Genomic DNA, 16,683 nt, shown 5'->3' with positions numbered 1-16,683 from the left:
ACCATGCATTTCATTGGTAAAGCTTTCACTTGAACTATATTTAATTTACTCTTACCAAAAGTGTCCTTCCAGATGCTGGATCTTTAATAATGCAACTATATCCAACAGATATATAAATTAAAACTAAAAAGACATGTTAAAGCTGATCTCTTCTTTCTTTGGCTACATAATCTTTCAGAGCTGTGAATTATATAGTAGTCTCTTACCTAGTTCTCTGCAAGCAGTGTGACACCTCATGGAAATCTGCATTATACATGCTAACTGCTTTGGAGTAACTAGTTTAGGAATATTATACATTTATAGACATCTATATTCATATGTATATGTATGTGCATATATATATGCCCATGCATGGGAGCATTGCCTCTGTATAAATATATGCAGACAATTGTCAATTTGCATTTTTTCCTTCTTCATTGTATATATCCAAGAGGCCAAAGATTTGCTGACTTAAGAAATAACCAGGAAAATATTTTTTAAGAATTTTTAAAACATTTATGATTCTTTATAAATGACCTAAATTTTATAAAGTTATCATAGCCCTAGAATACTTGTGCCACAAGGAGATAATCATGCTCCTAAAGGACCTTGAACACATGCAGTCTTCAGGTATATTGCTTCATGAACAAAATTCAGGTATCATCAATGTCAGAGGAGAAACTTGGTGAATAATTTGTTTCTCTGTGATATAAAAAGCTTTTAACCAGGCTACTGTGTTCAGAAAGAAAAGACATCATCTAGAGTTTGTCATGGAAAAGAAATGTGACTACAATCAGGAATAAGAGACTGAGAAGATAGATTTAACTCTCTGGAATAATGTGAGAGATCTAATGAGAATTACACGGAAGACAATGGAAAAAGAGAAGGTAGAGGAAAGAAAACAAAGAACCAATGACTTCTAGGACTTGAGTAAACAAGGTTAGTGAGACACAAGGACAGTGCAGAATTTCTTCAAGCCACTGCATTTCAACAAACTAATCATCACACTCATTTTCATGTGGAAATGTAGCAGATTATATAAACAATCTGAGGATATCTTAAATAGTGATTAATTTAACTGGACAGACATAAGAGGAACATGAATAAAAGTGATGTATGATTACTAAAAGAGAGATAAGAATTACTTGGTCTGAAAACAAATGGTTAAGCTAAGAGATTTCCAGTTTTTCCTGGGACTTGAGCAGGATCTGGTGCTACTTAACATTTTCATTAATAACACTGACCAAAAAAAAAAAAATTGTTTTGAAATTTTCTGATGACAAAAGAGGGAGGTATTCATAATCCAAATGTTCCATGGGACAGCATCAAGATACTAAGGAGTGAAATTAGAGACATGTAATGAAACATATATGATAAATCATTATCTGGAAAACATAGAGGAAGAGAAACACTTCTTATATTAATTGACTCATGTTCATTGCCAAAAGATAGATGAAAAAGCAAAGACAATCCTCTCCTTTACCAACTTTGGATTAATCAAGTATTTCCAGAAAAGCCATGTACCTGCGAATGCCCTTGCACAAGAAACTGACAGGATCATTTTACTACTGTGTGTAGCTGTGGTCATCCATAGTCAATGGAGATAAGATCATTCTGAAGCTGCTGAAGAGAACTACTGGAATGATTGGAGGTGGATCTTATCTGAAGGGATTAATAGAGATTGCCTTGATTAGTATAGAGAGATGAAGTACAGAGAGATGGCCCAAACAGTTCAGGAACATGTGTGAATATCAAGAACACCCTGCTGGCAGTGCAGGCAAGCTGCTTAGCCAGCTTTGAGGGCTTGAGAAACTTGCACATATATATTGCTTGTCTGTGTGGTGGCATTGTGATGGACACAGTGATTCTGAAGCTCCTTTACAGGAATGGCAGCAGAACTGAATACAAGCTCTGGCACTAATGGAGACAGAACCTGTATAGGCCTGTAGGTGAAAATTGTTTGTTCTTTTTGTGTTTAGTAGATGTGCAACTGCATGGAATTACACAGCATGACTAAAACATACAATGTTCAGACACAAAATAACCCTTTTTCTCATCTAAACTCTTCACTTAGAGGAAACTGTAAACTGTAACTCACGGCATTTGTTTCTAGTCAGACATGCTCTAATCCCCAAGATTATGCCATTCCATCACCACCATTAGAGATTTATGGTGGAATAAGAGGAATCTTACTGTAAGAAGTGTTAAATGCAGATTTTTATTTATATTGACTGAAATAAATATTTTTAAAATATTTTTTTAAATAATAGTGAAGAAGCATGAACAGAAAGAATTTTTGGATGCTGTAATTTATGACTTCATAGCTGACAGATTGGCTGACAAAGACTGATGATGCTATGGATAATAGATCTGCTCCCATCTGTGGGGAGAGAAACACTTTGAATGGCAGCTTTGGAACCTCTCTGCTAGACAAAGGTAGCAGCAGAATGTTAGAAATATCTGAGGTTGAAGTGGGGAGATGAGCAAGTGAAAGCCTTAAGAGGAGTTATTGTCCTTCAAAATAAGGAAAATAACAATATTTTTTCCTTTTTTCCCCTCTGCCTATGGAAAAAGAATATAAAATTAATCTAAAGAATTTTGAGTGCACTGATTTGTTTCACAGGGATTCTCACCCAGTGGGTCAAAATGAGAGTGATATATCCATAAATTAATTCAAACTCACAAACTTTTTTCAGCAAAGCACTAAAAACCTGTAACTAACTGCATGAGATAACAGATATCACTGAAAATTAGACCACTGTTTATGAGTATAGGACCTCTGAAGATTGTCATCAGGCACTTAGGTTTTTGTTCTGTATTCTCTTGCAGAAGTCACAGTGATGATTGAGAAGATATACCAGACATTCTGACATCGTTGCTGCTGAGACTATCTTCTCCTGTAAATGGGCATTTATGAGCAGAAGGTTCTCAAAAATGCACCCATGGTTGCTGGAACTTCTTTGCAGTCGCTCTGAGTGTGGCATTCAACTCACCTAACATCTGCTCTGTAAACAGCTGTCCAGCGAGCCTTGTGTTGTCACCTGTATTCTTTTTCATAGCAGTGGAGGAAGGAAGAAACCTTATTGCCCCATGCTAGCTGCTGTGTTTCTCTGCTAGAGATTGCCACCCCATCAGGGGAGCTGGTCAGTGAAACAGAGCTTGGCATTTCACATCCTGGTACGTGCACTTCAATAGCCACCAATGAATTAATGCAGCACATTGTGGTTTGGACAGTGGGAATGCCTATTAGCTTCTCTTTCATGTCCTCTACACTGGAAACAATCAGCAAAGAAACAAGATAGTCAGCTGTGCACTGCAACAACACAACACAAAAGATCAGAGTACCTGTACTTGTGCTATACAAAGCATATGCCTTCACTTGTCTGAACGGCTGTTTTCCAATGCATAAAGAATGGTTAAAAATATTTTTCTGGTAAGAATGACTCTAATGTGGAAAAAACCTACCATCTCCCAGTGTCCATATAGTTCATCAGGGTTTTAAAGTACTCATGAGTGAAAATAGGGGTATTGAAGGACATATTTCTCGAGTTTCTGAAAATAACTAAATAATGAATAATGAAAGTTCACTATTTTGAAAATGTCATTATTTTGTTCTGAATCAATTACAGATTAGAAAATAGATTTTTTTTATTTTTCTGTTGTTGAAAACAAATAAATGATACCTTTTTCATGAGTATTTTGCCCAGTTCTAATGTTTCAGAAGCAATGTTGGATGCTCAAAGCATTTGTCATATAAAATAACACTGCTTCAACTTTCAAGCCTGCAATGATAATAATTAATACTTTCTATCAGTACTTTATATTCATTGCAAGTACCAGTAACATTAGTGACATTGTTAAAAGTTCCTCATCTGAATGCTGCTGAGATAGATGAAATGCATGATTTTGGATAATAATACAGTATCATTTAAACCTGAATTTACTTGCCACCATTTTTCCTGGCTTCTACATTAAATGGTGCTTTGTAGAGATTATTTTGGGACCCAAAATGTTAACTATTCATTGGAATGCACTGTACAAACTTAGAAACATGATGAATAGTATTTTAAGCATAAGCATTTCAAACATATCTGTTCTGTGTTTAAATGTCAGAACAAAGCATATTACAGGAAAAACACCTACAAATGCATAAATGCAATAAAGCCACAAAATATGGGTTAAAAATTTCCATATTTGATCTGGGTAGCAAATTATAGAGAGAGCAAAAACCCCCTACGCATAACCATAGCTGCCAATTCTGGATCTTTCAAAAAGCAAGGGCAGGATACCAAGTACATGATTCTGCCTTGTGCCAAGCAAGCATCTATGAAAATGTCACCTTTATGCAAGTGAAACACAAAACGAGTAGAATTTGCCCTTAAATGTGAGGGGGAAAGTGTTCTGAAAATAAACAAATTGCTTTTTACTGCTAATTAAAACATGAATCAATAAATATTTTCAAAGTTAAATAATACTGTTCCTCTCAAGCTGAGCACCAATCTGCTGGGCTCCAGCCAGGAGAGAATCTTTTCTAGCATAGTTACAAACAACTGATGAGTGGAGCTGAAAACAGAAACATGAATACAACTTTCACAGTAATTCAAACAAAATTGTATGACTTTTAACATATCATTTGAAGGTTCTTTACTCTTTCCACCTTTTTGTATAGTGGTCAGCACATTGCTGGTGAGATAATGACCTACAACGTGCAGTCAGATTATGGGAATTAAGATGTCAGTTTCAAAATAAACACCAGTTGGTTCAACAAAGCCTGCAGCTAGGATTATGTCAGGACTAGGAAGACATTTAAAACCCGATTGAAGCAGACTTACTGTTTCTGAACAGAAAACATGCTGTAGCATCCTGTTTTACTGTAGACTTAGAAAACCGATGTTGCTGACTCCCTGAAACTGATTTCTCAGCTAGGAAGATGGTCAAGACAAAGTCCTTTCTTTGGATATGTAATCTGGTCAGATTCTTATTTCTTGTCCTCTTGCACTTGATATCCTTGGTTTTTCCCACAGCAGTTTTTCACAAGTGGGTCTGTGATCCCAGAAACAGATCCCCAGTTAATATCATCTACTCTTATTGCTTCTCATGTTGATTATGGGATAACACTTCCAGCAGAGAGGTGGAACAGGGACAACGAGGGTCACTCGAAATATAGACGTGTAGCTACTAAGATTTCAGAGTTAACCCACCATGCTTACTGACTTCTCAGGAGTTAAACCATGTCATATTTGTTAATTACATAAGAATTTAGCTTAATATGAGAGTACCGAAAATTCTATGAAAAAGTTTGAACTGAGCATGATTAGACAACTACACAACAAGTTTCTTTTTTCTCTCTCTTGCTCTTATTCTGAGAATAACAAACAAATTAAAATCCTCCAACCCTCCTATCCCCAACTAAATTTTTAAAAGAATGAAAAAGGTGTCTATACCTGAATTGGGGGAAGTTTTAAGGAACACTACATACCAGTCATACACCATTAAAAAAAAAAAAGTAGTTTATGTTATCCTTTAAACAGCACTGCAGTATTAAGAAGGCAAATATTTTTTATTAATATTTTCTTTTTATTCTGGGATACATTTGCTAAAGTCCTAATCAAATAAATGTGTATCACCTGTGAAACAGTGATGTACTACTCCTAGAAGCTGACAGTTGCCATAGATGTTGTAGCCAAAACCCTGAGTAGGCAGTTTCAATTTAAGTGCAGATTCCTTGAGCTGCAGGTCCTGAGTTTTTGTGATTGGTCTAAAGTATTAGGTCTTACAGACATGTACACACTTGACCCCTTTGTGCCTCTAAACTCCAAAAGGTACTAGTATACCAGCTATTCTGGACAAATTTATCACATTATATTTTGTGTCCATTAGAGCTTAGACTAAACAACCTCACGTAGTGGACACAGTACATTAAATTTCCATGAAAAATATTCAGCAGAACAGTCTGACTGAATTATAGCCCAAACAGTCTTCAGAGTCACTGCTGATAGTATTTTAAATATCTGAGTTTTATAACAAGCCTATTGTTTTAGGACTACCTACGGTACTTGAAACTTCAGTGAATCAGTTGGAGATACTTGTAAGTCTTATTACCAGGCATGAAATGAAGGTTTCAATCCTATTCAGTGATACTGGACAGATTTCTAGCAAGTACAGGAGAAAGAACACTTTTACTACAGACTGTTCTGGCCAAGGATTCACCTCTGGCTATGTCTGATCTCTGCATTCAAAAAGAATGTTCTGGATTCTTACTCTGCATCCCAGCCTTCCGCTCAGTCATTCTGTCTTGGCTGTCTCAGTTTTGCTTGTCTACAGCTCTGCTACTCCTTTGTGGGTAGTGTGGGGGTATATATATATGTATATTGCATATATATTTTGAAGCACTTGGATGGTGGGTTTTACAGCATTTGGATGATGAGTGCTAAAAAATACTGAGCAGTATGTGAAGTCAGGTGGTATGGAAATATCAAGAACAGTAAGTGGTAACGATAGTAGTGTCGGTGGTGGTGGGGTGATGGCACAGCACAGGCTGAGGGGCCCTGGGCCAACTCATGATTCTGAGTGTGTTTCTGGAGGCAGCACAACCCCTGCTTTGGTGTGGTTATCAGCATAGGATAGGGGACAGCCATACAGGAGCGCTCTGGGAGGCATAATGGATGGGACAGCATGTGTTCTGCCAAAATATTTGAAAGCCTTATTTATGACTCCATTCTGTGGTAATCTGAATGTGATTAAGGTTGAAATCCAAATAATCTATTGGTTAGTGAACTAAAAGATTATGCTTGCTTTCACATTGCAGTCATTTACATTGTCTTTGTGAGAAATTGTGGCAGGATGCAAAAGAGGTTGCATTATGCAAGCAAAAATAAAGAACAGTAGAATTTATAGCAAATAAGTTTGTTAAATTCTGCATTAATGAAAACTTCAAACAGTTGCTGTAGATGTTGCATGGCAGTAGGAGTAGGCTGAAGATGATAATTTTAAGAATACAGATATATTATTAGAAAGAGCACTGCTCTGCTTACAGCTGCATCACTTCAAACATACTTAATGGTGCACTTTACTATCTTTTGTGTTTAAGCATAGGGCAATGGCATATAGGTAAATGAGTCTATGTCTCATTCTCCCTTTTCCTTTGCTGTTAAATGTGCTACATGCATGCATGGACTGGAACACAAGGCATTACGTCACTTCCCAGGTAATGCACAGGGAATACTTCACAATTCCTATACGGCTGTTCCTTACTTGGTATTAGTACTTTACCTTTCAACTCTCTTATTTTCTTTTACAGGTTACTTGTTTTCACTCCTTTAAAACAGGGACAAAATAAGTAATGTGATGGATTACATGAAAGCTGGAAAAGGAAGACCAGAGTAATTTTTGTACTTTATAGAATATTCACATGAAACTTTAAACAAGTAAAATCAAAGAAACACAGGAACTGTGTTCTGAACTCACAGGAATATGATGTAAACATATATAAAAGGAAGATTCCAAAACATGTATTCTACTATAGTGGGTCCTATTTGTTCTTCATACAGAGACAGACATATAGAATAATAGCCTTGAGGTTTTAAAAAGAGGTTATAAAAAGAAAATAAAACTGTTGTAATGCTAAAACTGTAATAGTTTCAGCACTCTTACTTTGGCCCCTTTATGCATGTATCATGATTATGCTTCTTTGCTTGAGCCTCTCTATTTTTGTACACCCTCTGCCTCTTTTGATGAATGATTATTTATTCAGTATTTGACTAGTTATTCAAAGGGTGATCTCCTTTTTTTCACCACAAATTTCTCCTGTATTTTGATACACTTACTGCAGCATCTGAATGCTATTAAAAAGTTAATTAATTTGTCTCCACGAAGTTCTGTGAAGGTAGATGGTGTTATTATCCCTGCTCTGTAAGTGACAACCTGGGTATAAAGCAATTATTGGTTTCACTGAAAAAGATATGGCTACTCTGGAGGAAAATGGATAGGATCATCTGGTGAATGGCTGCATCACTATGCATTTATATCAAACTATTAATTGCAACATTTAGGAAATAGAATATCTTTAGTTGTTTTGATTCATTAACTGAGAAAGCAAATATCTCATGTCTCAGTTTCTAACTTAAAAAAGAAAAGGACTTCCCTGTCACGAAGAAGACTTCTGAATCTATGGAATTTCTGGTATCAAACATCAACACAGTAACTACTCTTTATGTGAACCAACCCTGGTCCATGTATGAAATGGTTAACATCATAACTACTTTTTAACTGCAGTAGAGAGAAGCTCTCAGGACATCTGTTTTTAACCCTAACTGTAGAACATAATGATCAACTGACTTTGCCTTTGTCTCATTCCTTTCTTCCTTCTCACTTTTTCCTGGTCATGCCCAATCCAATTCTCCCTTCAGCCCTGCCTCTGCAATTACCTGATATCATCATATGGATCCTGTTCCCATTGGTAAATGTGTTGCTTGAGCTTCTGCTACTTCCTCTGTTTTTGGGCTATATTTTTTGCATATTTTGAGCAAATGCTTACATTGGTCAGGCCATACCCACCTCTGCCTGCATTGCCTGCCAACCAAAAGGGATATGTAGAGATCTGGAAGGCCAGGTTCTGTTCTCAGGTTGGAGATGGACTGCCCAGAGAGGAGAACTCTGATTACGTGTGAACTCAGATTTTTTTCCCAGTCAGTGAAGCAGCGTGAGTTTTAAACAAATTTCAATATGTACTTTAAATGTACATGAGGTGCTATGTACTAGAGCATCTGAACAAATGAACTACAGTGATTCAGTAATTTTTTAACATGAACCAAATTCTGTGAGGGTGTGTTTGGCTTGTGGTGGTTATTTTCCATCTACTTACTTTAGAAACAGCAGCTCTGTTTTACTTCTTTTTTTTTTTTTTTTAAATATATATGCAGATGCATATATGCACACAAATAATTTAATATAATTAGCTTTAAGCAAAATACTGAGATGTCAAATTTCAGATAGAAGTCTGGGTAGGGTTCAGGTAAGCTTGCTAAATTTTGGCTAAGCTACAACATGCTGAAAAAATAGTTCTTTTAATGGAAAAGAATTGAACAACTTTATTTCTGGGAGTAGTACCTGGGACAATGACTCATACAATTTAAGCCACTGCATGGAAACTCCAGGAGTAAAATTCTCTGGGAGTTCCCAGTCCTCTTTTTTTGTATGCTTGAATAGCCCTTCTCCTTCCAAAAAATAACAGTGGACCTGCAGATATTATTTTTAAGGCACGGGCTTGTTTATAACATTGGAAACTTCACTGTCTTGCATCACAGGTTATCAATCTTTCTATATCCCATCTTCCATGCCAGCATTTTCTGATGAATTCTTTCAAAATTATAAACACATTTTAATTAACATTTCCTGCACATTAATTTACTTTGTAACAGATTTAAAAAGAAAATATTTTAATTGTAATTTTCTATCTTCATTTCTATTTCTTTAATGACAATTACACGTTTTATTTAAAATATTTAGCTGTCAAACCAAACACATTCCTGTCTATTGACTTGATTGATATCTTTTATTGTTGTTAAGGCTTAAACATTCCAGGGATGAAGAAATATTTAAGAAAACTAACAGATTAATGTGTTTGCCAAGAAATGTTCACATTACATTTTTCCATGAAAATTAGCAGGGTACTGAGCATCCAGAAATCATCTGCCTAAGAAAAAAAAGAAAAGAAAATACTAAATGAAAAATTTTCTTCATGGCCCATTTTCCATAGAGGTACTCCCACCTATAAAAGAGTTTTCAAATAAACTCTTTATTTTTTAATTTAAAACTACTTTTGAAATTAATCCCTTTACCTCTCTTGATATCTTTCTGACAACCTCCTAATCTCTTCAAACTGTTGGTTAAAAAGTGCACCATTAAATCAGCCTGTCATCAATTTTGTCTCTCACCACAGTGACTCAAAGAGTTGCATCAGCTAGATCATTTAAAGAAACCACAACTTTTTAAAAGAACATCTGCTGCTGTAATTTATAATGTATAACATAATCTGACATCCAAATTTGACAGAGTTTGGTAATGTCTTCCAATAATGGGTTGTGAGAGATTTTGTCCTGGGATGTCGCAAACAAAGAGGCAATAAATTATTAAGAGATGCAGCTACCAATCTAATAAAGACAAGAAAAATAATCATTTCTACTTTGAATACTGACAAATATGATGCCATGCAGACTCCTTTTTAAACAGCCTGTTTTAATTTTAAGTATGTGCCGGTTTCTCAGGACATAATTTCCTGAGATTAGTGAATATGAATGAAAGTGCTAAGTGCTGACAATTTGAATTCTCACTTCTTTTAACACTCAAGTGCTAAATATTGCCCAAACTTTTGCTAAAATGTTAAGTATCTATCTCTTTTTTCACTGGTAAATTACCATTGATTTGAAGATCTGACAGCTACAGCCATAGAATAGTAGGAAGAACAGTTAGTGTAAAGAAGAGGTAAATTCCAAATCATGATGAGAAAAAAACATCCAATTTTCATGAGGAAGGAAGCAGAGATTTCTGAGAGAGAGCAAGAGAGTAAGGCAATGTGGGCTCGGTCTAGGCAGAAACATCCAAAGAGCGGAAGTAGGGTGGGTAGTGAGGAATAGTCTGCAGAAATGATAGCATCTCCAGGGACAAATTCTCACTAAAAATCTGTCATTAAATCAGTTACTTTTGTAACTAAAATTCATTGAATTGTTTCCTATCTCCATGCTAGGTGTGCAGGTACTGTAAGGAGATGAAATTAGGATGGGAAGCCTATAGGAGATCTGCAGAGATAAAGTGGATTAGATAAATACTCAAGTTGCATTTAGAGAACTGCTATTAGTACCATCTGGCTATGAAAATATTGGTTGCTATCGTGCAATTGCACTGGAACACAGGTATCTTTTTTGCTAGCTTCCTGTAAGTGGTCTGCTATGGAAAGTCGCTTTCGATGCACATGAACAATAATGAAAAGGAGGAAAGGGACTGGTGGAAAGCAGGTTCATATTTTTTAATGGAAAAGTTATCCACTCAGCAACAAAGGTGGTGAAGTTCCCAGTTTGAAAGTACTTTACAATCAGAGGCCTCATCAAGAGAGTCATTTTCAAAAAAGCACCACACTCCCTCATTGCAAATGAATAAAAAGCTGAGAAAACAAGCAGAGAATAAAGCTACTCTCAGCCTGGGGTTGGCTCCGTAGTGCGGCCTAAATCAATCCCCATCCTTTTTTATGCAGAGTGCACTTACATGCTGATGTGATGGCACAGATTTGTACAAGAGGTCCCAGGTTTGGTAACTTAAAAGAGGCTTAAACAGTTCTTAAAATACTTTAAAGGAGAAGGCATGTTGTCTGCAGTAAATACAAATGTATACTGCAATTATAAACCAGCATTTCTTCCCATTAGAAATTAAATTTTATCTCTTTTTCATGTTGTATTGATTTTAAAGAAATTGTATTCTCTTATAGAATCTCCAGATCATTACTCATTTTTATCTTTACAGAATAAAACACTGTAAAAATAAATGGTGTCTTACCAATGTGAGCTATGCAGCAGATTGTGCAATCTTCATTTTCCAGGACTTTGTACCCTTAGTACACACTGTCAATAATCCAGTACTATGATTACATTAAATTAAAATAATATAAAAATATTTTGTGTGAAACTAGAAAGTTTTGGTTCCTTTCATTTGCCTACTCTCGCCTGAGTCTTTTAGGCCTTCCAGCACTTCACCAAAACACTTTTTTTTAAACGACAGTTTAGTGTCTCTTATATTTAAATGTGTCCAAAATTATGCTTGAAGAAAAATACAAAATATTGCGAAGACTGTAACAAATGGAAAAAGTGTCATCACAACTATATGAGTCTATTTTAATTTGCATTTCTGCACATCATTTTAAAAGAAAGTTATCTTTTCAAAATACAAAATAGATGGCCAATGCCCTAACTAACCATGAAGTGGGTACTACACTGGTGAATACCCTGAATTATCAACCTGCATCTCCTCTAATGGGACCTGACAGGTAAGCTTATAGGAATGAAAAGCAGTTCTAGTAGGTGGTATGTGAAACTGAGCTTATCATGTCACATCAATATCCTGAGATTTTCCATCTAAACAGGATGTGGAAAACTGGCTTATCAATTAACAGATAGGAAATCTATTAAAATATTTTAAAGGATCCTAAAAGATCCATCTTTTAAAATATCCATCTTTTAAATGTGGCAGTATAGTACCATAACATGACACTCCTACATCATGATTTTGATGATGTATAAAACAGATAATGACAAACATCAGCTGCACTGCATGTGTTCCTCATGATGTTCATAAACCTTAGTTTAGGAATGCACATATTCAAGAACTGGCAGAAACTGTGTAAACTAGCAGAGATTAATGTACCACAAAATAGAACAAACTTTGTTTTCTGCTCATGTACTTCTGCTACTAGAACTAAAAGATGCATGCATTTTTTTAAATAGTCTGCTTTCTGTTTGGAACTTACAGCAGATCCCCTTACCTAGATCAGAAAATATATTCATATTCTAAGAGCGAATTTGGTGAATCTAATTTGTGGCTACTAGTTACCAGATAAAGCATTAGTATCATTTTTATGTTCACCATTACCTAGAAAAACAAACAAAACCCCACAAAAAACCCTTTACCATAAAATCTACCATTTATTTACCATCTATCTACTTGCTTTTGGCAAAGACCAAATCACCAAATTTAAATGCCATATTTGGAACTCTTTAAGAACTTCATGTTCACAGATGTCATTATGAGGACTGTAAATTTCAATCCTAATTTGTACCTCTATGAATCTATCTGTCTACTCTATTGAAACACGGTAATTTAGGAAAGAATGAAGAACAGGCAGTGAAGATCTGTTGCTTGAACGTCATTACCTGTCGCTGCTTGCTTCCCTCACATGGCCCATTTTGAAGATCATGCTGCCTTTTTATACTTGCTGGATATCCATTCCTTAGACCTCATTTGCTTGGGTGGTTCAAGCTGTCAAGTGCTCAGAGTGTGTGGCAGCAATTTTGCAAATTCCCTGAAGCGCTTAGCCCCTATTTTATCTTTTATACAGATGACTATTCCTGCTTACCTACAAAAGCTTTCTATTCAAGAATAGATTTTTTTTTTCAGTCACACTATTTAAAATCCAACTATCTCAACTGACTCTAACTTAAGATAATGTAATTAGCAGAATCTGATTATTTACATAATTTTGAATGTGTTGTAATACAGAATATTTATGGTAGCAAAAATAATATATTTGTGCCAACAAAGCAATATTTTATGCTTTTACATTCAAAATTTTAAACTTTAAAAAATATGATCTATGTATGGGCATAAAAGGATATCTATTGGAAATTTTCTTATAGAAAGTATTGCTGAAATACCACAACCCATTTCTAAAACTTTTTCAGAAAAATGGTCTATTAAAAAAGGGTCAAATATTTCTAAGATAATACTATGCTAATGCCTGGCCTGGGTGATACTGCAGGACACACAAATGAATTATCGGTGTGTGACTGGAATTTCACCTTCCTCTGAAATGTCAGATATAGATTATTGAGGGGTAATATTTATAGGACAGTGACTCAATTTCAATTCTTGAATGACTGAATTTTGGTAGAACGGTTCTGAGTTTGAATTGTCAAGATTAACAAGACACCATTGCTTTACGAGAACAAGTTGTATGTCCATCTCTGGAAGATACCTATTCCCAGTCAATGCCTCATATGACCTATTTGTGATACACTCCTTGTGAAACACCTGTCAAGATTCTCTAAAATCTTGACATAGGTGCCTACAGAATACTGAGATTTACAGCTCATGCTCTCATTCTTCACTGACTCTCAAATTATCCCTTTCTGTTTTGTCTCACTGTATCTCTAGGGGCCAAAATATTTCTGATATGTTACAATGGCTAACATATTTAACCAGAAGCTAGAGAATATAGGTTCTGGGCTCCTATATTTAAACCTGCATCTGGTGACAAGGCAGTCTTAGGAGGGACATAATTTAGTCCTTACTTCTTCAGGTTAGGGCACTGAGCTGCAAAGAATTCAGAGATAAAGTAAATAAAGGGACAAATTAATTCTCAGACCTGTGATGAATATTTCCTACTAGAATAGTCTGGGTTGGAGTAATCCGGTCCTAACCTGAAAAGGTTGAATATTTTTTCAGGCACAGATATGGTCCTTTTTCATCATTATTGTATTGGGTTTTGAGAACATTGTTCTAGCCTCCTACTATATAAGAATTTTGCAGGAGGATTGGTAACCATAGCTTTGGGATAAATCCAAACTTTACTCTGTTCCCCATATAAAAGAACAAAGTTCACCACTGGGTGAGAAATCATAATGGATTTCTCCAACTCATCAATTTGTATTGGTTTCTGTGAGCTTATATGAGTCTGAGCATGTATTCAGGGAAAAACATGTTTCCTCTAATTTCAGTACGAAATCTTTTACTCTGTCTTGTGTCTCCAAAGAACAGTTATCTTTTAAGAGAGTCTTAATAAATGAGTGGTGCAACATTTACAAAGTACCATTTGTGCATTCTGCAGCAATCCTCACACTGTCTGTTAAATGAAATTGGCCTTCACTTCTGTTTCTGAATGTGATGAATGGCATCATTCAATAATATATGTTTGTCGAGTTGCAATCTTGTGCAGTGTTAAGTGAGGTTCAGCCTGCATATAAAGTATATTCTCTAATAAAAAAATAAAAAAAATCAAGACAGGAAATGACAGGGAAAAACTTTGATGCCACTATATATGCTATCAAAATTACAGAGATTACATTAGTCACTGGGAATGTTTCACATAGAGTTTGCTGTGCACAAACTGGTGGGGCAAATTGTACCTTGGGACTTAAATTTTTAAAAAATATCCTTACACATGCAAAATTCTTTTTTTATTCATGAAAATAGACATTTCAAGGTCGAAAGGCAAATATTATGCACTTATATGGGCTAAATAAAAAAATTCAGGACACGTGCACAAATGCCTGCTTCTGGATGAGGAACCTGTTCTCTTCACGTATTCAGAAGAGATGTGAAATTGTGCTTTCTAATGTAACAGCAATTTTTGTAGGGTTTTTCTTCCCTAAAAAAGGAAAACTGACAGGCCATATACCACCCAGCAATTCCATGTTGAATCTAATTTTTCAAAAATATTTAAATAAGGTTGTGGTCTTCCTTAGTAATGAGAATCCAACAATATTAATCACAAGTGTTTAAAGCACATTCATCGTAAAGCACAAAAAATTTAAAAAGACAATTAATGGCATATTGAGTGGATCAAGTTTTATTTGTTCTAAGCCTACTCTCTCAGGAGCATTTTCTATTAACATTGCTTTCTACAAGTGATAGAAGTTTTAACCTTGGTGTAGCAGATAAGCCATTGATCTGTCAGCAGACTTTTCCCTACCTCCCACAGTATGGCGCTTCAAAAGTTTGTTTGGAAATGAAACCAAATTCTATGTTTCCTCTACAGATGGTTGACCTCTTTCAGTTAGTGGCTGCATTACTCATTTAAACAATTATACAGGTCAGAATGGTGTAATCTAAATTATTTAGTCTCTGAGTGTTTTTCAGACACCACTGACAGTCCGAGAGGATCCAGCTGCTGGTTGTACCTGGATTTGAACTCCACAAGATAACAGAGCTTTGGTTCAGAGTTTTAGTCACCATACATTGTTTCATCTTCGAAAACACATACCACAGGCAAACTGCTCCTAAGGGACTGCAACCACACAAGTATCAAAACATGCCAATATCAAGACTAACATTTCCCAGACCAAATGTTCAAAACAGTTTCTACTTTATCTGAAAAAAATACCTGGATGCTCCTCCAGCATGCAAACCTTAAAAATACCTTTTCTTGTTTGTCCCCCACAGGGAGCAATTCAAGTCTACCAAACAGTCTAGCAAAATATTATGATAACCTTTTCTATCCTAATTTGTACTGGAGGCTGTGTGTGTGCTAGGATCAACATTAATTACTGTATAACATTTCAGCTGTGTAGTTCATAGAAATGTCAGGGAGTTAGCTAAAGGGGATGTAGGGTCCTGATATCAGCGGGGGGTAAGTGGCCTCAACCATTGTGCTGCATGTGGATGATGGGAATTTACAAAAATAGAATCCATAACTGAGGTGTTAAAGCTAACTAACCCCAATAAAAAGTTCTTTTTCACCAAGAAAACCATCACATAAAGTGTTCGCAAGCAATTACTTGCATTTTCTAATAAAATCTAAGTTAATAAAGTCTGGAATCCAACAGTTAGCAAAACAGACTGTAATAATGATTCTACATAATAATTGATCTACTTTGTTAAAGTTAATATATCAGTTTGAATTAATGCATTTTAAATTCAGATTCCTTTTGCAGCTTGAATCCAAACTAATTACAGGTTTTAAATTGTCACTAGTAGGAGCTCAGCCAAGGCATATTTCCTCTCTTCTTTAGTTGCACCCTGAGAATTCATGAATCAATTTTTTTCTGGGTCATGACTTCGCCCCGCCAGGAGCAGAGAAAACCCTTCAGTGTGAAGAAAATTTAATGGCAGAGATCCCAGTACAGGCAGAATCTGCACGCAAATGGCTAGGAAGTAAATGGCAGGGGAACTTTCCAATGTATGAGAAAGAAACCTTAAAATCATTTGTAGTAATCCAAACGG

General features: G+C 35.6%; 1 long non-coding RNA gene across 2 annotated transcripts in view; it reads left to right on the top strand.

The window, feature by feature from the left end:
* LOC108448590 overlaps positions 1-10,134 on the top strand; it is a 29,097-nt gene extending 18,963 nt beyond the window's left edge. For both annotated transcript variants that reach the window (XR_001864545.1, XR_001864544.1), the window contains 2 exons: positions 2,809-7,186; positions 7,280-10,134. This is a non-coding gene — a long non-coding RNA (uncharacterized LOC108448590). The remainder of the gene's footprint in view (positions 1-2,808; positions 7,187-7,279) is intronic.
* Positions 10,135-16,683: the final 6,549 nt, after the last annotated feature.

The sequence above is a fragment of the Corvus brachyrhynchos genome, unplaced genomic scaffold, assembly GCF_000691975.1.
Source record: "Corvus brachyrhynchos isolate BGI_N302 unplaced genomic scaffold, ASM69197v1 scaffold115, whole genome shotgun sequence".
In the NCBI taxonomy this organism is placed as follows: domain Eukaryota; kingdom Metazoa; phylum Chordata; class Aves; order Passeriformes; family Corvidae; genus Corvus; species Corvus brachyrhynchos.
The sequence above is the reverse complement of the archived record's forward strand: the minus strand, read 5'-3'. Positions and strand labels throughout refer to the sequence as shown.